This window comes from Neovison vison, chromosome 4 (assembly GCF_020171115.1).
Source record: "Neovison vison isolate M4711 chromosome 4, ASM_NN_V1, whole genome shotgun sequence".
In the NCBI taxonomy this organism is placed as follows: domain Eukaryota; kingdom Metazoa; phylum Chordata; class Mammalia; order Carnivora; family Mustelidae; genus Neogale; species Neogale vison.
The window spans coordinates 184,020,755-184,044,388 of record NC_058094.1 but is presented as its reverse complement, the minus strand read 5'-3'; the positions used below and the strand labels follow the sequence as shown (position 1 = coordinate 184,044,388).

At 40.8% G+C, this 23,634-nt stretch overlaps 1 protein-coding gene across 4 annotated transcripts in view; it reads right to left on the bottom strand.

Annotated features, from left to right (window-relative positions):
* The window catches only part of CREB5 (cAMP responsive element binding protein 5), a 401,460-nt gene that overhangs the window by 97,201 nt on the left and 280,625 nt on the right, over positions 1-23,634 (bottom strand). The window lies entirely within an intron of this gene.

Below are 23,634 nucleotides of genomic sequence, written 5' to 3'. Positions count from 1 at the left end.
AAAGGAAATTATTTGTGTTTATGAAAAATGGCAAATAAGTGACCTCCTCAGCTAAATTCTCAATCTCCCGATGCTTTTGCTCTGGGGAGCTGTATAAATGTCAAACCATTAAATCAAAGATTTAACAAATAAAACAAAACAAATAAACAAACACCTCCCCCACCACCGCAGGGACCTGAGTCTTCCACGTTAAACTACCTTATCCTGAATGCCATAAATGAAGCTACTGTTTCTAGAATTAATGCATTTCCTGAAAAAAAAGAAAAAAAAAAAGATTTGTTCATGTTAAGTGCTGCGTAATGACTGGAGATGGAGATGTCCTGTGTGGCCCAGGGCCTTTCTCAGCTTCAGGGAAGGATAATCCCATTCAGAGTAGCATGAGAAGGCCTCAAATGTGCCTGACTTGGGGAGAAATGGGGATTGAAACAGGGAGGTCATGCCAACAGGATCTTCTTTTGCATTGTTGCCGAAATCTCAAAGATTAGGTTTTCTACTCTTTTCACCTAACAGCTCCTTTGAGTAGAGCTAGCTATCCCAGGCGCATGGATTTTAGAAGGATTAGTGACAAATTAGTCAATATTTATATGTTCAGGAAGTTATATAAGTGAAAATATAAAAGAATATAAAACCTTTACCTAGACTCCCTGCAGATGTACACAAATGACACCCAGCTTTATGACCAGAATGTGTGTATGAATAGTTAGTTACACGAAGAGGCCAACCGGAAGTAGCCTGCAACAATAAAACGAGTGTTTTCAGAAAAGCAAATGCATGTTATAGGTATTTCTTGATATGTGCCCTGGGGCCCTCTGGAGTATAGATTAACAATAGGATTAGTAGGGTCTTTGAAGGTCCTTCACCTTTCAGAGCTGTAGGAAACTGCCAACTGTAGTTGCTCCAAAACTCTACAGTAGGTTGTACCTTCACTGGGTCTTAAAGCCTACCTCATTCAGAGGTGGATAGCTCCAATCAGATAGGTATAAATGGTGGCTCTGTCAACAGACAAGGTTTGCTTTATATTCTCCAGTCTTTTTATTATTATTATTTTATTTTAAAGATGTTTATTTATTTGATAGAAAAAGAGACAATGAGAAAGGTAACAAAAGCAGGGGGAGTGGGAAAAGGAGAAGCAGGCTTCCCACCAAGCAGGGAGACCGATGTGGGACTCGATCCCAGAACCCTGGGATCATGACCTGAGCTGAATGCAGACGCTTAATGACTGAGCCACCCAGGTGCCCTATATTCTCCAGCCTTAATGTTTTGTTTGTGACCTTTGCTGGGAAGAAAATTGCTGTATATCAAAATATGTCATCTTTAATAATGGTCAGTTCCTGCAAGTGCAAGGTTAGTAATCTAAACTGCTCTGTTTTATAAGGAGAAAGATTCACTGAGACCATCTCTATAGATAGTTGTTAATCATCTATCCATCCACTCGTGTACAGATACCCAGACAGAGAGATGTACACACATACACCCATGCATATGTACAGATACATCTAAACGTACAGACATACAACCTTCTACCATATGTCTTTTCCCCTAGTCACTGGGAGGAATGCTTTGGGTATAGATAGGGACAAGCAAAAAAAAAGACAATTGAAAACATTTTATAATGATGATTTGTCATATCATCCTCCTAAAAAAATGACAGCATATTATCATCATTTACATTTTGTTTCCAACTTGATATATTAATGCTAATCTTGGTGATCAGTTTCTATTGAGTCATTTTTAGAAATCAATTAAACCATGCTTATGTGAATGAAGATGCAAAAGTAATTCAACTCAAAATGACTTTTCATTCTTTACACAACTAAGGAAAACTAGCTGGACAGAGTAGCTGGGAAATGGTATACTTACTTCCATACCATGCACAGATGTACCAGATTTTTAAACACCAAGCATTCCTTCATTAATTAAGAAAGATTTCCAGCATACTGAGCTCCCTTGGAATTATAATAATAATTGCCTAATGATAGCAATCAACCAATTAACATATATAGTTGAAAGAGAAATGGCTATTTGAGAACTCTGCATGTTTGGATTCTAAATAACTCTCAATTATTGTTTTACACAGATCTATATTTTATTTATTTATTTGAGAGAGAGAGAGAGAGAGTTCACACATGCATACGTGTGCACATGCAGCAGGGAGGGGCACAGGAAGAGGGAGAAAGAATCTTAAGCAGGCCCCACACCCAGTTTGGAGCCCGACACAGGGCTTGATCTCATGACCCTGAGATCATGACCTGAGCCAAAATCAAGAGTCAGACATCTAACTGACTGAGCCATCCAGGCACCCCTCCACTGATTCTATAAATAATTTTCCCAACCCTTGCTAGGAACAAAACTGAGGGGTTTTCTATGTTTCTTGCTTGGGCTTTTAAAACTACAAAAACTGACAGAAAAGAAAAATCTACTCTTACCCATCGCAGGGTATACAAAGGACTAGACTGAGGTAATTATGTAGCTTGGCCCAATAAATAACCATTTGTCCAGAATATCCTGATCACTGAAGCAAGAGTGGTATCAGAATAATTATATTAATTATCTAATTCCCTTTGTGTATATAGAAATAATTATTAACACATTGCACTTGCTTGAAACTTTTTATATTGCACTTACACAGTTTCATATTTTTCAAAATATTTTCACCTTCCTGTGACTTGAAACAATGCCATGTGGTGGGTAGGGCAGTTACCCCCATTTTACTCAGAGTAAGCTGAATTCAGAAACATTTAAATATGCCCAAGGTCATATGGGTCATGAAAAGAAGCAAGGCTCATGTTCAGCTTGCAACACAGGGCTTCCCCCATCACACCTTGATGGCTCCCATAACTAAGCTATTATTGATTTTTTATACTAAAATAAATTCACGGTCTATTTCCCTTGATATCCACACTGCTACCTGGACTGGGCAATGAAGTAGTAAAATTATGCAGTATTGCTAACATGAGAAGTCACTCATCCATGTGAAATTATGCTTTCTTCCTTAAAAAAAAACAAAACAAACAAACAAAAAAAACCTTCCCAAACAACATATCAGTTAGACTCTGAAAATAAGATGGCAAATCGCAGCAAAGTTGTGAAAACAAAGACCCAACAGTCTTTCTCCAGTGCAGGCTTGTTGCCATGAGCTAATAATTCCAGACTTTGAGCAAGCCGAGCCTCCTTTTTAATAACCATATGCCTCTAGGTAAAGTATTTCTACTAAAAATTATTGAGGCATGGAACAAGGTAAGATGTGTGAGCTCATGTTGGATTGTTCAATTACTAAACTGAGTCCCGTAGCATTAAGAGTTTTCCAACTTGACAGATTATTCCTCTTTATACACTTGTATAAACATACTGCTTACGGCTGAAATCTATGTAAGCTTTTCTTTCAATTAAAATGTCAAGGATGACAGACTGTGTTTTCAGTGTCCTTAACAGAATGAAAGGTACCACAGCAAGCGATTTCATGTCCTCATTTTTACCCCCAAAGGATGTTTTCCAGTCTAAGGGTGTCTGAAAAGCGAGCTCTGTGTCTGCCACTCTTTGCGCTTGGACAAGCCCAACTATCTTTATGGAGCGAGGGTCCAGTGATTTTGTTTGGAAGTCTCAGGAGAGTCACTGCAGACTGTTCTCCTTTCCCAAGTCTTCAAAAGGTCCATGGCACCCCAGATTGCCTATTGAACTCAAGACAGATAAATCTACTGGGTGTGTGGTCAGGTAAAGAGAAGAAGCCAGCAGTGAAAAAAAAAATTAGGTTAAAGAATTAGAAGATCAGGGCACCTCGGTGGCTCAGAGGGTTAAAGCCTCTGCCTTCGGCTCAGGTCATGATCTCAGGGTCCTGGGATCGAGCCCCACATCGGGCTCTCTGCTCAGCGGGAAGCCTGCTTCCTCCTCTCTCTCTCTCTGCCTACCTCTCTGCCTACTTGTGATCTCTGTCTGTCAAACAAATAAATAAAATCTTAAAAAAAAAAAAAAGAATTAGAAGATCAAACTTAGCATGAAAATCCAATCACAGACACCTGAGAAATGGTGAGCATGTAATAAATAACAACAGAAAGGAATCGGTGGGACTTGGTGTGTGCAGAATAATACGAAAAGCTTCAAAGCAATAAGATGGAAAGAAGAGTGGGCAGGGAGCAAAGGATTCAGATGTCGCTGCCATTAGAGTTTCTGACTCTGGGGGAGAGACTTTCTTTGCTTTAGGGCTCTCCATGTCATCATCTGTTTAATGAATGGATCAGACTACAGGCCATCTGGAAATGCCCTGAAGCTCTAAAATTCAGATTCTAGAACTTGAAAATGAGATGTTTTTAATCTCATGAGGCATAGATGTTCTGTGATGATTAGGGAGTTCTTCACGGCTCACTGATGAGTTCACAGTGCTTCAGCCAGCACGCGCAACGTGGTGGGGGGTCAGTGTCCGTACTGAATGGGACGAGTCAGTCAGTACAGCACTTCGTTCTTAATGTCAAAAATAAACTTGAAATACGAATGAACCGCAAATAGAAAGTGTCTCTAAAAAGCAAGAGAAGTTGCTAAAAAGGACTTGATACATCTCAGGGGGTCCATACCTTTTCCTCATTTACACGTAACATAATTTCACATACAGACTAGAGAAAGAGAATTGCCCACGATCACTGTATTGGCTTCTAAAGAGAAATGTGCCTTCTTTCCACCTTCTTAAATGAACTGTTGTGGCCTAACCTGGCCAACTAGTTTCTGTCTAGGATGGGGAGACTGAAGAACTAAAGACGGGATTACAGACTCTTAAATGTTAAGAGAAGGCTGTTTGTAATGAGAAATGCTTATTCAATCATTCTTCTCCGAAGCGGAATTTAAAAACTCCTATTTTTGTAAAGAAAGCAAACTATAGGATAATCAAGTAGAATGGGAAATGGAAAGATAATATAGTTAATTTCTTCCATGGGTGATAATTATATTGTAAGATGGGGTAGTGAAGGACATGGGTTCAGAAGATGGTCTGCCTAGGTTGGAATCCCAGCTCTGTCCCTTACTAGCTGTGTAAACTTGGGCTAGTTACTTGGCCTCTCTGTGCCTCAGTTTTCTCAACTATTAAATGGGATGACAGAGATTGTTATCTTATGGTCTTAATTGAGCTACTACATATTAACTACAGTTGACCCTTGAACAACGTGGGCATTAGGAAGCCTGACTCCTTGTGTAGTCAAAAATCCATGTGTAACTTGAGTCTCTCCAAAGTTAACTACTAGTAGCCTACTGTTGACCAGAAACCTTGCTGATAATATTAACAATCTATTAACACATATTTTAGATATACTATATTCTTGCAGTAAAGAAAGCTAGAGAAAAAGAAAATATTATGAAAATCATAAGGAAGAGATACACATTTATAGTACTGTACTGTATTTATTGAAAAACATCCACATATAAATGGACCTGTATAATTCAAACCCATTCAAGGGTCAACTACATATTGAATATTGAATTCAATAAAATTAGTTATTTTTGTTATTATTATTCTGAGACCCAGACCAAACAACAGAGTAATCACTATACTTCAATCAAGGAACTGGGGCTTAAGGCTGGGATCTTAAAGTTAACACCAATCCTTCGCTTTAATTAAGAAACCACAGCCTAACCAAATGCCTGTAAAAATGTCCCAAACTTCCAGCATATATAAGATATTTCTTTAACAACCCATTGACTTTAGACTCCCAAACCCTTCTGCGGAGGCAAATGGACTTCTCTCACCCACAGTTTTACAGAATTTCAAAATGATTCACACTATTTCTCAGAAAGGATCTTTGAAAATATTTCCTCAAAATGGAACCAAACTAGTTCCCCAGAGATTGGTTCTCAGTATCTTGTTTTTCCTGAAAACAATGACAAAAATCCAACAGAAGCAATAATTGGGAAAACAAGACAGCTATCTGGCCCACATTTTAAAAGACATCCTATTACCAGTATCTTTTTTGAATGAGCTCATGCTCTGCACCAAGTCTCACTGCCAAGCTCCTAAAGTTGGATGGCAAAGACAATATTTCCCCTTTTAACAAATGAGGAATTTTGAGACACAGGAGTAGAAATACTTAGCCTGAGAAAAGGCACCAGAATATCAGCAGAATTCAATTAAAATATGTATTTTTTATTTCAAAGCTTTCTTAGGCTCAAGGGAGGACCTCTTGTAAAGATCTGGAACCCCTCTAAAAAAAGAAAGAAAAAGAAAGAGATCTGGAACCTCCCTGCATGATTCTTACCCCTCCCGGCCTTTCTCCTCTCCCCCGCCCCGTTTCCTTTGATGACACAGGCATCTGGGTGTCTGGGGAGAGAATTTTGCCTTTATACCTATATTTTCCCTAAAAAGCTAGTAAAACAGCCTGACTTTGAAAAAGAGCAAATTCTCTAGCTCATCAGAGATTCCAGTAAGCTTGGCTCCTTGGGACAACACTTGACATTGCTCCAAGGCCATCCCACCAAGTGGCACCTCACTGCTGCCCCACTCATGGCCCTGGGCTCCGGACCGGTGCCCTCGCTGACTTCCTCCCGGCTTCTTTGCATCGCCACCTTCCTTCCTGCCACAGCCTTGAATGTAAGTAATCCTCACCACCTTCTCTGGGTAACCAAACCAGGTCAGGGCCTTTTTTGGAGTGTGCTCACCCCGCATTCTTCGACCTAGTAACACTTTCTCGCCATTTATTCAATCAATGAATAAACCAAAAGTCAAATTAAGTATCTAAGACAAGTCAGACTCTGTATGCACTCATTTCAGAGTGGAAAACGAGTTTGCCAACAATCCATCTACAAATTCACAATTTGTGACAATTTGATGAAAAACAAAATACATGTGTTTCATGGTCTCTTGGAATTTACCACTTCAGCTCCCCGGTTATAATTCTTCAGTGATTTTGAGTGGTTTTTAAAAATGTCTCTGCTCCCACGAGACCATAAACTGCATCAGTGAGAGATTGTGTCTGCTCTGTTTTTAGTAATGCAGATACTTTAGAAAGGTAAGGAAGTGCATGGTACCTAGCAGGTGTCAATAAATACTTCTTGAATTCTTAAGAACAGAGATATTAAGGGTCTCTTCAATTGGCAAAAGACATTGCAAGAACAGGGTTCAATAAATTATCTTTCCTAACTAATGAGAAGAACTTAATTGATTTACAAGTCATAAGTGAAACTCCAATTTACATTAACAGCCTAATATAACCCATTTCTGCTCTTGAAAAGCATAAATGGTTACCCCCAAGGTAATCTGTACTTTTTAGCAATGCCCCTTAAACTCAAGCTTTCTGATGAGTTCTAGACCCATTTGTTTTTGCATCAATTAAGTTAATTTCCATCTGAAATTATATTCTAGGCATTTCATAAGAAAAGGCCAAGAATAATTCAGGAACACTCATCTGTCTCCAATCTATATAATGTTTTAAAAACTGGATGCCTGCCCTGCAATAAGACTGTACTTTATAATGTTCAAAACTCTGGGCCTGGACGTACCAGTTACACCCACACCACGGTCAACTAAACATCTCGTTTCTGCTTTGCACTGACTTATCGATATTGACAAGAACACTTTTGTAATCATTATCACCAGGGGTGTCGGAAATTAAATTTACCACGCAAGATAAATTTAGGCCTCCTTTTTATCAATTTGGTACTACTGCTGCGTTTATTTTATAGATGTAGTATCTGATATCTTGGAAATGTAACTTCTTTTTCTTTAAATAAAAGCCTGGCTGCGAGAGAGCCAATGGCGGTCATAAAATGTAATACAGCGAACAGAGCTGCATCCCGCTGGAGCCTGTGTTGGGTTTTATAGCATACACGCTGTATCTACTCAGGCAGAGGAGATATTTACTAGTGCTTTCAAGTGTTTTAAACAGAGAGAACAGAATAGAAAGGGAGATGTAAATTTATGGCCATTCTGTTAAGACTATTAAATCAATCTCTTTTTCTCCCCCTCTTTAATGACTGATTTCTGCACCATTAATCTGAATTAGTCATGCAGTCAGCTTGATTCATTTAAGTTAACCAAAAACACGGTTGGATTGGTTTCTGATGTACTATTGTCACAAAAAAAAAAAAAAAAATCCGATTCCAAAATCTGATATTTTTTCCTTGTAAACGCTAAAGGCTCTTTTAAAAGACCCTTTATAAAAGACCCTAAATGCCTGAACAGTTTGGCTTTCGCCACGGGTCAGGCTCAAAGACATGACGAGATGGCTTTTCAATTAGCCAATAACTTCTCAGTTGCATCAATTATTCATAAAGTTACACTTAGAAAAGGCAAGTAAATGTAGATCAAAAGAGATGAAATAAATGATGATTTTGAATGCAGTCTCAAATAAATGATATACATCTGACTGGCTGGGGAAAATTTTTTCTTTATAGAGAGCTATCTCTAAGTAAAATTTCTTCCGGTTTCTAAGTCGTTAATAAGCGTCCTCCTTGCTTCATAAGGACAAATAAGGAGCCCTCTGATTATGAGCCTTGTCATTTACATGTGATTCCTGCTTGCATTCATTCACCATCAATGAATAATTCATGTAAACATTCACTAACACACTTGTCTGGATGTTCTGTAGGGGCAGAGCTCCCTGGGCTTACAAACACCCACCCCCACCCCCAACTCTTAAGTCAGCAATTCTGTTTTGCTTTCTTCTGGACTTGCAGCTTCTCAGTTACCATCTTTTAATGGGTAAGTCGGGGCGGACTCCACACTCTGTACGATCGCCCCATACCTATGCTCCAAATACATAACATCATTTTGTAGCTGATGGACAAAAGCTCCAACTGCAGAAGACTTCAGCAAAAACAGAAGGGCTCGAGAAAAGATCATCGGGACAACCTCTACCCATCCTTGCACTTTGCAAGTTCTCTCTCCTGGGTCACCCCCACTAATGCCTTTACCTTCCTGAAGCTTAAGGCAGGGTCTCTTAGATAGTCTTCAAGTACCTCTCCCTGATGATACCCAGTTTAAAACACTCTCCACCCAGCCACTTGCCAGGATTCTTTCACTCCTTAGGAGGAGGAGCTAGAAACTCAGCTCCACAGCAGGAGAGGGGCTTTGGCAGTGATGCTGGAGGAGGCGCTCTGACTGTGGCCTCAGGCAGGGACGCAGAGTGCTATGAGCAGTCTTATCGATAAAGTAACACAAGTGCTGAGAGGCTAACTTGTCCTCCCAGGAAACACAGACAAGGAAAGAGGCACTGCTTCAAGGCTCAGCAAACTCCTCACCAGCTTATATCCTGACAGACAGCTGCAAACTCTAAACCATGGCCCATACTCAAATAACCAGAAACTGTAAGGGAGGGTGTGAGAGCCTAGAGAAAGCCTTGTCGGACAGGGCTGAACACGAAGTGGGGGAAGAGGGTGGGGCAGGGGGCGGGGGAGAGAGAAGAGATCCTGGAGAAGGCTCCAAAGAGCAGGGAGAAGTACTGAGAGGCCAGAAGGGAAGACCTAAATGGAAAAGTAAAAGGAACAAGACCAGGAGATGATGAGAGCAGGCTTCAAGTTTCCAAATTACTATATTCAGAGAATGGTGACCAGTTACTCTCAAAGCCAACCAAAGCAGAATAATAACTGTAATAAAACAGCAGCACATGGGATTTACGTTAGAAGAAAGAGTATCTCCCAAGAACGAATAGTGTAAAACAATTAAATGGCTTACTGAAGTTTTGGAATTTCCTCTTATTAGGCTCTTAAAAAAATAGATTCATCCCCATCTGGCAGGGTTTCTAGGGAGGAGGACGAGGAACTGGCAGACTTCTCATAGTCCTAAATTAGGGCTATTATTTTCACTTATTCCAGTCAGAGTGGCTGACAGAAATGATAGAGATAATGCTGGTGGCCATCATTAACCAGTAAATAGAATAAAGCAGCCTTGTGTGGCTGACATTCAGGCCGCCTGCTGGCCTTGTCATGGCCCCTGAGTGTGTGATCTGTGTAAGTCATTTAACTTCTCTGTTTTCTCATCTGAAAAAAAAAAAAAAGGATTATACTACCCACTTCCTAAGTATGGTGTGAGGGTGCTTTGATAATCATAGATGAGATAATATCTTATACGTGTTAGGCCCCTGGAAGATGATCAATGTATATTCTATTTAAGAGATGATGAATCTATTCTAGAAGACAAAATTATTGCCAGTGCCATTTTACAATACAAAGTAAAATGATATGGCTCTCAATCTTAGGGTGAAATAGTTTGGAAAAAAAGACCCAGAAACGTCCAGGATCTCTGAGAGACCCAAGTGTCTTTTCCATCACTATGAGACCTGGCGTCTCGTGCTGCATCATTTTCTCAGGAAAACTTTCTCTGTGTTCTCACAGCACTTGCTAGTATCTCCATCAGATGCAAGAGAGAGTATCACAAAACGCAGAGCTCGGCACATAATAGGAGCCTTGTAGAGGTTTGTTGAATGACTTAATGAGGTCATCTCATTGTACATGGTCTCTCATTTCCCGGCAGTAGTATCCCAATAACACATCCATGACAGGCTTCTTATTAAGGGTCATGATAACTTGAAACACTATCTTGAAGGGACAGTCAACTTATCATTGACTTGAGCAAGGGGATTGGGGGGAGGGGCAGAGTTTCTAGGAAACTGGTATTCTCCTTGAGCAACCTTTCCTGAGCTACCTTTCAAGTTCTCCTACTTTGCAGCAGCACTTATCATGAGCTAAATTGATATTAATCTCAAACACTTAATAAAATAATAGCAATAAAGTTCATAATAATGATACTTGGCATTTACTTTGCACTTTGCATCCAAGGATCTCAAAGGGCTTTGAAATTTTTAAAGCTACTCATGGGCTGGACATACAAGCAAAGAAGCCATTGCGTGTAGCTTTCCCGTGGACAGAGTTGGTTCTGTTATTACGTTCTGAGATTGAGACAGTGGCTACACTATGTGCATAAACACACCCACTATCCACAGACACCCCCAGACATCTATATGCTAAGAGACAGACATTCTGTTTCAAACCTACTCTTATCTGTATCAGCCTTGTCAAACCCTGGAATGCAGATTTGTATTTTGATAGACTTATTTTTATTATACTTCTTTCAACCCCCTCTTGGTGTATTTATAGACATAATTAGAAAATCCATGTCTGTTCTTTAAAGACACAAAGCTTTACAGGTCTTATTTTCCCTTTAAGTTCATTCCAAAGGAAATTTTGCTTAGGCTTAAACATACAGGGGTTTATACATAAAGCATCTCTTCTAAGGCACTTTTCCCTTCCTTGGTGGCCTGGCATTTGCCAGAAAGAGTGACTTGCTCAGTTTCCCATATTATTCCCCAGACAGCCCTATTCCTACTTCCAAACAAATGTGGTATTTGGGGTTTCAAGTTTAAAATGTAATTTGGTATCATTTCAGATGTCTTCTTACAGCTTAATAAACATCTTCCCCAGAGGGATTTAGGATCTGATTTTAATTTGTGGTAGGGTTATGGTCACAGTAAATGTCAATTTCGGCTATCGACAATAAGCCCTACTAGAAATAGAAATTGTATGTGAAATGACAGTACATTTATAGGATGGGAGGCATATTCTGAGGCTCATAGTTGACTCTTCCCCAAGAAATCCCTTCACTGGTCTGTGATGAAAGTCTGGTTTCTCTTCAGGCCTCTGAATATCAGCCACTCATCAGAAGAGAATGTGTGGATCTGAAGATCATAAAAAGATGAGCGAAGTAACCGAGCCCTTCATGGTATGGCTTTGAATCCTAATACCCCAGCCAACATCAACCACTGGTTTGCCTTGTGATCCTGGGTTATATCCTCAAGACCTCCTCAGAGTTTCTGTTTCTTCATGTATAAAATAAGGTGGCTCAGCCAATGACCTTTTCAACTCTAAAGTTTATATAATCAGGTATAATCAAGAGTGAGTGGGTAAGCTGACTTATGGAGAGGCCCAAAACTACGTATTTTGGGGAAGCAACACATCAGTTTGGGGTGAGTTTTCCTCAAAGGTAGGGACAGATGGGTAACTTGTCACTGGCTTCTCTTGGACATTCTCTTTCCTTGAACAAAAGGCACTCAGATCAGAGTACCTGTAACATTTAACAAAGTAGGGCAGGAACCAGGAGTGCTGAAGGGTAAGAGAGGAGCTAGTTTCTTCTCAAACATGAATAATGATCCCTTTAATTAGCATAAAATAAAGGTCTCACTCCTTTGTATACCAGAGTTAGCCACTTATCATTAAACAGAATCACATTCTTTGGGAGAGGTTAGGTCAGGTCCTCAAATAACTGGTTCTGTCTGTTCAGTGTGGTGCCATCCGGCCCACTGGGATTGGGAAAAAATTGGGCATTCTGAGAATGACAAAAGTCCTCCAAGTCTGACAGCTGCCAGGAAAAAAAAATTTCACTACTGAATAGGAAACTCTACCTTGCCCTACCTACTGAAGAGCTGTGATAACATTCCTTAAGTGCTTATGTTAAGCCCCATGGCTGATCCTGTCCGTGGTACCTGGGATGGTTGATTTTATGGTCTGCTTGACTGGGCCATGTGGCACACAGATGGCTGGTTAAACATCATGTCTAGGTGTGTCTGTGAAGGTATTTCTGGAAGAGAGCCGCATGTGAATGAGGGAACTGAGTAAAGCAGATTGCCCCCCTCCAAAGGGGTGAATGAGCCTCATCCCAAGTGATCTAGGCATCGCCCAACCTATTAAGGTTCTAAATAGAATTTTTTTTTAAAGGAAAAAAAGTTGAGCTCTCTCTCTCTCTCTTTCTCTCTCTTGCTGATTGAGGTGGAACATCAGCATTCTCCTGACCCTGGACTGGAACTTATACCACCAATGCTCTTGGTTCTCAGGCCTTTGGACTTGGCCTGAAATGTGTACCACTCACTAGTTTTCCTAGGACTCCACCCATCAGATAGCAGATGGTAGGGCCATAATTGTCATGAGCCAATTCCTTATAATAAATCATATATGATTATATATTATAGTATAAGAAATTATATACAATATTTTACATACACATGTATATATATTCCATATCCTATTGATTCTTTTTCTCTGGAGAACCTTATGCAAGTACTCATCTTTAGGCTCTTTTCTTTAGAATGTGTCCTATATTTCTTTAAATTTATTTGATAGCAATAAATTAGTAGAATCTAGGCATTAACTTTGACATCCCTCATCTTCTACTTCCAGTCATTCACTAAGTTCTATGTACTCCACCCACCAAATAGACCTGGAATCAATCCACTTGGCTCCATCTCCACTACCAAGATCCCAGTCCAAAACACAATCTTCTTTCACTTGGTTTTTCCAACAATTTCTACCTTCAGTTTCACTCCTCTCCAGTCCAGCCTCTGCATTATAGCCAGAAAGATCTCCATGAACCAATGATCTAATCATGATGTTTCCCTACTCAACATTTTTCCATGGCTTTCCTCAGCATCTGGTATTTAATAAAATCATCCTCTAAATGTTCTACCTCTTGATCACTATTCTACTACTTTCTAATCTGACTTGATGTGCTTCACCCACCCTGGTATTCAATCACTCCCTAGGATGTGCCAAGCTCTTTCCTACCCCAGGGCCTTAATACCTCCTATTGTCTTTGCCTGGAAAGGTTAGCCATCTGCTCTTCTGTCTACCAGTTCTTATTCATCCTTTAGGTCTCAGTTTAAATATCACTTTCTTAAAATTTTCTCTGACCCCAAATCAGAGGTGCCTCCAACTTAGAGGTTCTTATAACTCTGTGTGCTTCTCCTTCATGCAATGTCTAATAATATGTTTATAGGTATGATTATTATTTAGTGTCAATCTTTTTTTTTAAAGATTTATTTATTTATTTATTTGAGAGAGCACTTGCCCTTGGGGAGAGGGACAGACGGAGAGGGAGAGAAGCAGACTCCCCACTGAGCACGGAACCCAGCGCAGGGCTCTCAATCTCAGAACCCTGAGATCATGACCTGAGCCAAAATCAAGAGCTGGACACTTAACCCACTGAGCCACACAGATACCCCTATTTAGAGTCAATCATTATCATTATGCTCCTACCTCCCTGATGGCAGGGACTATATAGCTTTTGACTACCAGAGGTAAAGTCATTCTGATTTCTCTTAACCACTGAGAAAATCTGTGCTTACTTTCTGGAATATTCTACCCCATAGGGATGGAGAAGGAAGGAGAATACCATAATACAGCTGAAAAGAGTTTTAGAAGTTAAGAGGATTGATCTAACAGAAGTGAGTACCATGGTATTTGCCTACATGCTAATAGTAATAGATCGTTCTGCCTTTCTGAAGCTGGGGGCTATTTCTTTTGAAACGCACAAAAGCAAAAATGCCAAATGGAAATGTCTGTTCCAGGGCTTATAATTTTTTTTTTTTAAGATTTTATTTATTTGACAGAGAGAGATCACAAGTAGGCAGAGAGGCAGGCAGGTGGGGCGGGGGCAGGAAGCAGGCTCCCCGCCTAGCAGAGAGCCCGACAGGAGACTCCATCCCAGGACCCTGAGACCATGACCTGAGCCAAAGGCAGAGGCCTAACCCACTGAGCCACCCAGGTGCACCCCAGGGCTTATAATTTTTGCCTTAGGTCAACACTGAAACACTCAACTGCTCTTATGACACTTAAGTGTCTTCCATTTTTGCCAGTGGTTTCTTTCAATTGTTGAGGCTCTCGAGGAGGGTCAAAACCCATTAACTTTTATGTAAAGTTCCTATGCATCGAATATATATGCCAAGAAAACGTCTTTAGTTAAAACAGTGCATAAAGAACTATAGTTATAGGTGCCTTGGACTACTTTCCTTATAAGGCAGAACACTGGAAAAAGATCTGTTTTTTTAACTCAGAAACAAAGTAAACAAAATCAATGATTTCAAAGTCCAGTGTGACTGAGAGAATTCATTTTCTTAATATGGTATGGGCTCAAGAGTGACGGGGAGATAGTGGACATATAGGAATGACTGTCTACAGCAGGCTTCTGGCAAAGTTTCTGGTCTATTGGTTCATAGCCAGTGTTTTTCTTCATAAATGAATTCCACATCTTTATTAAGTTAAGTATTTCTTTTTTTATTATTATTTGAAACATACTTTAAATATTTTGTTTTACGACATCCTGGAAATTGATACAATTCCTTCCAGATCAGGGAAGATGGGAAAATCAATTACCTTTTTTTTTTTACACTGACAGTGATTACACAAAAATTATGCCCCAATTTATCCATTACTATGAATATCATTTGACGTCATGTGTGAACAACACAAGACAGCTAGAATGAAAGGTGTCTTTCTGATTAGATTAATCAGTTATTTTTCATAGCAAAGCCCTAATGGTAACTAAATAGAAATACACCCGTAGTGTGAGTTGATTTGTAGAAGAGTATCTAGTAAGAATTATAGATTTTAAATTACATTGACCTTTTATAAGAAAAATCTCTTTGCAAGAACAAATCAAAAGACATCAAAAGCCTGAAGGGTCTGATGTCAGATCCTTTATACAAACAAATTACAGTTTGTAATCCAGAAACTGAATCTTATGAAAATGAATTCTATCTGACATGGATGGAATTACAAAGTTGGTTCATTTACACATGAGTTAACTAGCTTTATCCAAAAATGCAGGAATTTTTAGGGTCCTTTAAATCATGAGAATTGTTGGTTCAGAATGGAGAGGAGGACTGGGGAAAAAAATGAAGCCCAACCCTTAGCAGAAACTAGAGTTGCCCTCCCCAATCTTCAAAACCAAGTTCTCAAAACCTCCTAATGGGTTTCACTGTTTTCTTTCCCGTGCTTATCATAATCAGGGAACCACACATTTGCATCCCTAATGGACGCTTTTCAAAAGTGTGTTGACATTTCAGTAGGTTTTGAATAGCTCTTAATGCTTCTCTCAATTTGGTCAGGTGCCCACAGATCTCCTTATATGGGTCTCAACATATAGACTGTCTGCTTTACTCATGGTTTGTTGTGTTGTGTGTTTTTTTTTTTTTTCCTAGTCCCTGGGAACCTATCTTAATTATACTCTTAAAAAAGTGAAAACTCAGAAGTCAGATGACTCAGAAAATGAGCATCTAGCTGGATATCCCACACAGGGCAACATCTTAACTACATCTGTGAACTCAGACACAAGTCAGAAGTATCATCCCTTGTGTGGTAAATTCACTTTTTTGAGCTTCTATTTTTGTCAGAAGGAAATAGATATAAATAAGACCATCAAGATAAACATAGGTTAGGGGAGAAAGTTGAAATCAGGCAGGGAGCTCTTCTTAGCAAAAACTACACTGCACTTTACTCCTTGCATTTTTCTACAAGAACTGAGAACCCAGAGGGAATTTCAGTCCCACCTACTTTCTGCGGCTTCAATAAAAAAAATGTGATCCAACAGAAACACAACTAAAATTATTTTTTAAGTTTATTTTTTTAAACATTTACTCAGCTCCTGCTATGTTTCAGGAATGGAGGCTAAGAGTGAATAAAAGATCATCCCTGCCCTTAAGAAATCCATCATCTATTAAAAGAAACAGACAAGGCATGGAAGTCAGGGCAGGGGTGTAATGGGAGAACACCCCCCAATGATATCTAATACCACAGGGGCTTTCGGGGGGATGAGTCCTGGAAGAGGAAATGCAAGAACTGCTTCAGGAAAGATGAGATGTTAGCTTTGAACTGCATGTACACACGTGTGTGTTGGGGGGAGGGGATATTGGTGGTAGGTGCTCCGGGCTGAGTTAACCATCTGTGCAAGGCAGGTTGTTAAAGTACATCAACACAGGCCGAAAAGATAGTAAATAATTACTGCGGCTCATAGCTTAACATGAGATGAAAACGATTTCTTTAGAATGTTAACAATCCTACTTAGAAATATATACTATTTGATGTGCATTCACTCAGCCTGATCCTCTTGTAGGGGCCAAATTGGGAATTACATACATTTAGAATTTTTGACACCGATTTTCCAGTATTTTCTGTAGGTGGCTGAGTTACAAACCATGAGAACCATTTGATAGACTAGACTGTACAAATTGATCCTTTTTGAATTAGGGAGCTGTGGAATAAAGGGAGAAAGAGGCACGGGGTAAGTGGGAGGGAGGTACTGGCAGCTCTGGGAGGGGGCTCAGCATTTTTTCAGAATCAAAGGAGCCCTTCTTGGCCCTATTATCCTATATTACATTGCTTTGGAAAAGGTAAAAATGCAGCTAGAATTCGGCCCTAGTTTTTCTGATTCTGATGCCCTTTCTAAGACAGAAAGTTGGTATCACTTGAATTTTCTCTCCCAGATTTCTAGTTTCCATTTCTTATCTTGAGCTCAATGAACATAGATGGGCACAAGATGGGGGATGGGCACATATTTTAACCATCACTTTTACATAGCATTTTCATCGGAGGTGCCAAAAGTAGTTTTCTGTGGGTTTTTTGGTGACTTTTACTTTCCCTTTTGGGTACTCCTTTTGCAAAAAAAGAATTTTGGTTCCTAGGGAGGAAGTCCTACCTCAAAGCATTATGTCAGATGCTGTACAAACAAAATAATAGATCTGTTCCATTACTTCCAGCATAGAGTTAAAACATATAGGTTTAAAGATAGGGTTTGTTTGGTTTTGGTTTTTAGTAGTTTTGAGGTTTTTTGGGGGGTCTACATGACTTGAAACCTTTTGAAATGTATACTGTTGTCCCTTCATTTCTAAATCGATATTGGCAGTCACTGAATGCACCCTTTCTTTCAAAGGAAAGAAAGGAAGGAAGGAAGGAAGCAGGCAAGCAAACCTTGGTGCTCCCAGCTTAACCATGAAGAGGAAACAAGGGCATGAGACAAGGTAGCTTCAGAGAGTGGGTGGCCCGGCCAATGCGTTCCCATCCAGACTCTCTCTCCCTTGCAGCTCCTTCAAAACCCACTCCTTCTGTGCTTTTGCATATGAAAAATACGGCTGTAGATGTGTCAGTGGGCTTCTGACCAGCTAGCAGGAATAGCCAATAAAAGATAATTGGAGGCCATTTCATCCATAAGATGCACAACTCTCCCAAGATCAGTCCCTGGGTCCTTAATCTGTTGCCCCTGAGTTTTCTCACGCCGGCAAGAGTTCTGAACTATGGAGAAGTTCTAAAACAGCTTATCAAATAAAGAAGATGTAACAGAATTCAAGTTTCCAAGACCAGTCCCAGTAACTTAAAAACCTCAACCCATGCCCTGCCTCCATGATATACAGCATTTCCACACTGCGGCTGTTTTAATAAACCAATGGATATTTCCCTTCAATCTGTTTGCTTTTAGTGGGCTTTTTCCCCTCTCCAAAGAAGCTGGAATTATACTGTCAGACAAATGACTAGAATAACCGTGCATTGCTCTAGACACCAATGAATAAAATATATCAAATACTCCATATCCCTAGAGTGTATTATTCCACTTAGAAAATGGTATAATTGACTCTGGGTAGTATGGGGGGGGGAAATCCAAGTATTTTTGAGTTGTAGGGCTATTTTCTGGTAATTGCCTGACTTGAAACTTTAGTTTGTCAATCAGACAGTTCTCTTAGTCCCATAAATGCTTTTTTTTTTTTTTTTTTGGTTGTGGTGGTGGGGGGAAGGTTATTGAAGGAGAACTAAAAAAATGGCTAAGCCCCACAGGCCCTTTTTCTTGTCATAAAGTTGTTGTCAAAAAGATTCGCTATTATGTCTGGGATGGGTGAACTCCATGGCATTTTGCGTTCAGTAAAAATGTCTCAAACCATTTTTCAGACATTTTGAGGTTTGGCATAAACCTGAAATCCATCTTGCCAAGCACTTTCCCCCCTTAATTCTTAAACCCATGTGTCTTTCAAGGGAAATTTAATCCGTATGTTTCTGATTCATTTACACTTAACTCATCAAAATGGTGTTTTGTAAGAGCTATTTGATGTTCAAGAGGTCTTATGAGCTTCTCTTTTTATAAGTCTGAAAAGTCTTTCTTTCTGAGAACCAGAAAATTGTATTTTACCAGCTGTAAGCCAAATGATTTGAGCTGTGTTAAAAATCAGGAACCTGCTGAATTTAGGAGGCAAGGAAAAAGCAGACACAATGACATAAGTAAACGTCTTCACATGTCTCCATGCTCACGCATCTCCCGAAGACCTTTCAAAAACTCCCTCTTTCCCTGAAGAAGCCTAGCCCATGGGGCCCAAGAACAAGCAATAAAGCTAAAGCAGGAAGGAACAATGGTCCGAGAGCAAAAATTCCCATTGATTCTGAAGACCCCCAATAGAGAATCCTAGCTCACAATCAACAGAAGTGAAACCTGGGGTACTCCGTTAGATAAATCTATTAACTAGGAGATAAAATGATCACTGAATTCCAGGACTAGAGGGACTTAATGAAATTTCTAGCCCAGTATTGATCAGATTGAGTCCCAATGGCTCCTGGGAAGAGGGGGTGGTGACTTAAGGTAGCTGCTACGGGCCAGTTGGGGTTCTGTTTTCTGTAATTGGCTTCCACTTAAGAGATTTTTACATAAAGTACTCTGAGAGTAAATTCGGTTTAAAAACAACTACCTTAATTTTATCTGAGGACCCTCAGATTTAGAGAAGGAATCTCAGAGTTGGGACAGAGCTAGCAATATGAACCAGGTCTCCTGACCCTTGTCCTGCATTCTCGCGATGCTTCCGATATACCAACGCTTTCCCAACTTTGGATCGAGTTCATTGGTGGGTCAATTGTCAGGAAATTGGTGAAATCAGTTAATCTGACGTGATTTGTGTCTCAGAAAAATGAAGAGAATATAAGATACCCAAGAATGTATACACTGTAAAAATTAAGCATGATCTCATCAAACTATATACGCACACATCCACATGTATGTAAGTACGCACATGCGAGTGTCCGAGGCTGCAAGGTAAAATAATACTTCTTACTGCTGTTCGTATCAAAAAAGTTTCAAAACAGCTTTACCGTACGGAAAAACATGTTTCTTTAACTGGTAGTTCAGCCAGTAGCCATTTTCAGTTTGCCTCATTCGAGACCACGTGACTAACCAGAGCCCAAAGGATACTTCTCACTTCAACGAGGAAATCCTATGAATCACTGGCCTAGTGCACCAAAGGCGGCTTAATCCACAGACTTAACACAGACTTAATCCACAGGAGAAATGGACAAGGAACAAATGTGTGGTGGAGGCGGGAAGGGAGGAGGGCCAGATACCTGGCTGAGAAAAGAAAGGGTCATCTCTATCCTCATGTGATTTACAAACGGCAGGAACAATTTCCAGCTTGCTTCCACTGCAACTGCACAGGGGACGATTCAGGCATATTAGCACCAGCATATTTCCAAAGTGCATTTTCCAAGCACTTAACAATCATTAATTAGTTAGAAACATCCTTTCAAGGTCGGGAGGCACAATAGTTCATCCACGCACAGCAAAGCTTTGGAGACTTTAGGGAAGCTGAATCGTACAGCACCTGGATAATTACTGTGGGAAGATTAATTGGGTTAACTGGCTGTGAAGAATCTTGTGATAAGGCATTATGAAAAAACGCTGCCCCTGCTGCACGGGGAGATGTCAGAGCTGGCATCCTTTGTGCCTAACAGCTGAAAGCTGCCTCCATGGGAAAGGATGCAAAGTCATTAAAACAACTATGAATGACCCTTTGCTCTCCTTTTTCAGAATCGTAATGAAGTGACAAGTTTTCTGTGGTCACAAAGTGCCTGAGTCTCTTTGGGATTAAAGTGTGAAGTGGTTTGTGTTGGGAATTGTGGTCTAAAACCGGCCCCTAGGTGGGGAGGAAGAGGGAGGAAGCAGCGAGTTTCAGAGCCCAGAGGTCACATCCTGCAGGTGGGTGGGTGCTGTTTCTGGGGTGGATTCCAAATGCTGTCCTCATCAGACATGCGCTCAGCACTGTGAGGGGAGGAAGGAGAGAGTGGTGGGAAGCAGAGAGCGCTAGACTCCTGGACGTTTACCCATCTCATTTATGGCCCAGGGACAGCACGCCGCGCCCACTAACTAGACACCAGGGAACTTTCGGCTGGAGGTGGAAAGCTAGCTATCTTGTCCATCTCCCCATCCCTCCCCCCAGACCAGAGGGTGGAGTCTGCACTGTGAGGTGCCTAAAGGACTCCCAGCTCCTCAAAGCCAGCTGGTTGGGCTCCCCAGTCCCTCTGCTTGTCTAAGTCTTTCTTTGCACTCTCCTCACCTTGCCATCCCCAGGAGCCAGAACTCAAAAGAAGACTGGAAAGCATACATTTGAGAGAGAAGATGAAGTTCCTGGCTCCCGGAAGCCCAACAGCCTGGCAGGACAGAAATGGGCTCCTCACTGTATCAGAACCCAGTCCTGTCTCTGCCACCAAATAGATTTATGCTAATCCACCACTCTGCTGTGTGGATATTGATAATTCATCACATCTTTGGGTGGCTTCAATTTCTGAATCTGTAAAATGAGTGGCTGGCTGAAGGATCTCTAAGTTTCCTGCCTTATCAATGCATTTAGAAGTATGGGATTATGATTCTGTCACTGTGGAAATTCTGGAGAGTGAGAGGGAAGCCTGATGAAATGGCATCCCTTATGAGCTGCACACTGAAGCTTCCTCTTTGCCTCAGATGGAAGGAAAGGGCCACAGGGCAACCATGTTCTAAGCTAGGTCAAGACCTGAATTAAGAAAAATAGTGTGGCTAAGAGAGAGGCCAGTGTGCAATCGTCCGAGGGTGGATACTGCCTGAGAGCAGAGTGAAGGCAAACATGCAACGCCAGAGTAATTTACATCGACATTTACACTAAATGGGTTTATCATAATTGCTGTTATTATGATTAATTCCCGAGGAATTAAAAGAGATCAGCTCTTCACTGCGCTGCTGCTGAGCTGACTTAGAGTATTAAAATAAATAAGAAGGTCAAGAAGACACAGATGCAAAAGGAAAACTGCTTTACGCCATCTAAAAAAGAAACCTACTACTTAACTCTAAGCGGGGGGGGGCCAGGGGGAAGACCCACCTCTTCTTGGTGCTGAAATAAGCTGCTTTACCGTGAGGTCCTAGACCGAGTTTTCTGGCTAGTGCAGAGATCTGGTCACACAGAATGGGGTCCATGATAGGATTCTCTCCTCACTTCACCTACTACTCACAGTCCCACCTCCATTCTGTGACTCAGTTTACCTGTCTAGGAAGGAATTGCTGAACAATGGCATTTCTCTCAACCTCACAGAGGCCCAAAATGTATCATTATCCGACTTCCAAGGAAGTCAGCTGGTCCCATCCTGTCCCATTATTAAATAACTAACATTTACTATGCTGTGCTTTATAGTTATCATTTCACAAATTCTGTCTCAGAAATGAAGTAAACTGCAGCTCAGAAAGTTTCAACAGCTAGCAAGTGGCAAAGCGGGAACACAGATCGAACTCCAGCAGACACGTGGGGCACAGTCCCATGGGCCGTACTGGATTTTGAATAAACAGGTTCCACCTTTGCAGAGGAGCCTGCTTTACCGACCTTCGTTTCCTGCTGACGGGAACCCCATCGAAGGTAGAGGGGCATGGCCAAGTGGGCAGCCAGCTCCACAGGCTAGAAAAGACCCGCCTTGCCTCTCCCCCATATGAACATGTGCTCAGCTCAAAATGACCTCAATTCTTCAAAGATCTTTGATTTACCAGGGAAAAAAAGGAGTTCACGGGCTCCTAGAACACAGTAACTCATGGTAGGTATTCCAGGGTATAAAACAGCCTCTTGGCCCCATTTCCACCTCCCATTAAGATGAGTGATGGAATGCGTGCATTGATAAATACCTTGGCATTCTTTTGGAGCCTTATTATTATTTTTTCCAGGCTTGGCTTTTTTGGACACATCCGGTCCTATTTCAGTCATTCAGACAGCAAAGAAAGAAATTATAAGGTAGGATTCAATTTTTGGTATCCTGCGGAGGAAAGGAAGACTCTGCTGATAGTTAGATGGGCTTCAGCTCTTGTACAACTACTCACTCTCGCTCTCCATAATGATTGCGGACTATTGATTAATTCTTCTTGGGTACAGTGTTGCTTCATCAATCATTAAGTAAGCTCTCCTGCCAGGGTAGGTACAGGAAGAAAAGATGTATGGACTTGTTATAAAGTCTATGTGTACTATGTCGGGGACTTGGGAGTTCTAAGGGAAGTCAATTTCAGTTTTCAAGGATGAAAGTAGCCAAGGACCTGTGCTTGTCACAAGGGAGACTCATGAAATACACACTTCTGAAAACATTAGCAAACTATTTAATAAGCCTAGGGTAGTTTGCTTAAAAATCCAAAAAATGTGGACCAGGGAATTTTGATTGGCCTCGCCCACCCTTACCAATGTCACCCATTTTCTTTCCTCCTCTTGGCTATTCTCACATCCCTGAGCTATGATCACTCACTCAGCTACTTGCACATACATCTTTCTGCAAACCAATGCAAAAAGACTCCCCTCCAAAGGTCAAAGGCCCATGTAAGCCACACAAAAAGGGAGCAGAAAGGAGAAGCCAGTGTTCAAACCACTCCCTTTTTTTTTTAAGTGCAGTTCCAGATTTGCCCATCCCACTTTTTAAAATTAACATACAATGTACTATTGGTTTCAGAAGTACAGGTCTGTGATTCATCAGTCTTATAAAATACCCAGTGCTCACTACATCATATGCCCTCCTTAATGCCCATCACCCACCCATCCCACTTTCAATTAGGCACATGGCAGTGCTCATTCTCTCTCAGTCCACACTAATTTCCGCCTC